The 2,084-nt window shown below is 36.6% G+C and overlaps 1 protein-coding gene across 1 annotated transcript in view; it reads right to left on the reverse strand.

The window, feature by feature from the left end:
* LOC101861053 (UDP-N-acetylhexosamine pyrophosphorylase) overlaps positions 1-1,055 on the reverse strand; it is a gene marked incomplete in the record, with an annotated part of 62,008 nt that extends 60,953 nt beyond the window's left edge. Inside the window, 1 exon segment of the mRNA XM_035970671.1 lies at positions 885-1,055.
* Between the last annotated feature and the right edge of the window lie 1,029 nt (positions 1,056-2,084).

Below are 2,084 nucleotides of genomic sequence, written 5' to 3' on the forward strand. Positions count from 1 at the left end.
CATGTTGAAAAAAATCATTATCAGGGGAAATACAAAAAGGAATACACAGAACACCAAACTCATAGATTAGGCCTATTTTACTATTTCCCTTGAATTTATTACTGGATCCCTTATAACGAGAATCCTGCTATAAACGGACATTTTGCACCGGTCCCCTCCCTCTCGTTATAACAGGATTCCACTGTATTGCAGAATTTAGAAACATTAGACTTAAATTAGAAAACAGTATTTATTTAAGTTAGTATAAAGTACAGTACACCCTGCAGCTGACATTTTACTTGAAGATTTAATCTAGATTTTAAATAAAATGTTGTTAGCCTACTGTACTAGGATTTGCAAGTTAGGCTGTATTTTGAGATCAAGAATCCAGATCCAGAGAATCTAGACTCTATCTATCTATTATTAAAATCCACTTGACTCAACCAACTACATACTGCTAGATCTACTACTTAACTACTACTGCTATTACAGTATAGTTCTCCTCCTATAGAGACTAGGCTAAGACTGCTGCTACTACTCACTGCTAAGTTACTAAGCTTAATTAGGTTACTGCTCTCTGTCAAGAGACTACTGCTGGATTCTAGATCTAGACCACTGCTACTTTAAACTACTTCTTATTCTGTTGTATTGCTGTTCTTCTGTGACAGTGTTTCTAATCTAGAAATCTAGAGCAACTATAATTTGACTTAGATCTAGATCTAGATCTAGATTAGATTATCTAGATCTAGATCTAGATCTAGATTCTAGATCTAGATCTAGATCTAGAATTTAGATCTAGATCTAGATTAGTAGACATTAGATTCTAGATCTTCAGTTTGCCACAACAAAAAAGTAGCACTGATTGATGTAAATGAAACTGCAGAGGAGAAAATCGGTGAACTTACAGCACGCTAGTTGCATCAGCATCAAGACGTGTCACAAATTACAACACCAGTAGTGTGTTATCACCACAGGCGCTCGAGAGGTTTGGCTGTTGGTCACTGTAACTTACGACTCTACCGGTACTCGATCTTATCACTAGTGAGTGTAATGAGGGCGGGGCAGCGAAGGTAAACAAAGGCCAGGTTCTCTCACCGCTTCCGTGTATTTTCTAATTTGAAAAAAAATATATCTTTAAGGATTAAAACCTTTTTTCTCTTCTTTGTGACCAATATATAACTCAAAAAGTAAACTTTAGTGTAAAACCATATGAACATTTGTTTGTGGGGAGGATTACTTTATGAACTTGAAGTCTTAAATTAGTGTAAAATTAATCCAATACGGCAATAATTACTCAGCCGGAAGTTCAACGTGTGAATACTTATAAAACATGGAAAATAATTTTGTGTGAAATACACTTTTTTAAAATTCTTAAATTTATGGAGATATAGACTCAGAGATAAATCTGAAGTTTTGAATTACCTATAAAAATTAAAACAAAAATATGCAGTATGTAACTGTTCCTAAAAGGACTTATTCATTTGGCAGGAACATCGCACGATGATGGGATTGGGGCGTCAACAGAAAATTGTACAAGGGACATCACTGCTGCTAAAGAAATAATCTGTAAAAAAATAACATGAGTTATATACCCTATCTACTTCTTCACCTTTCGGGGTCCCTTTCTAACAACACTTCTTATAATTGCGTGTAATATTTTTGTCACTCCCAGATGTGCGCTCATACACAGGTTCAGAAAAAACAAAACAAAACAAACGAAAAACAAAACACAAGCAAACACCCTCCCCTCCCCCCAATCAAACGATTCCCCCTCCAAAAAACCCCCCCAAAACAAACAAAAAACCCAACGAACTAACAAATCAACAAATAAAATCATGAGTGTAAACTCGAACAACATATCAAGTGGCCAATACTTCGAAGGTTTCCGAACCATTTTTACAAACACTTTCGAAACTGAGAAAAGAGAGGAAATATTTGTGGTTCTATCTGAGAGTGCATATAGGTGGCAAAAATTAAGATTTAAACCTACGCCGAGAGTTGCGCCGCTGCACCTGGGGTGGGGTGGGGGTGGGGTGCGCACTCATTCTTTTACAGTGGATAATGTTCTACTCCGGTGTGTGTGTGTGTGTGTGTGTGTGTGTGTG

Source organism: Aplysia californica, unplaced genomic scaffold, assembly GCF_000002075.1.
Source record: "Aplysia californica isolate F4 #8 unplaced genomic scaffold, AplCal3.0 scaffold00304, whole genome shotgun sequence".
Taxonomy (NCBI): Eukaryota; Metazoa; Mollusca; class Gastropoda; order Aplysiida; family Aplysiidae; genus Aplysia; species Aplysia californica.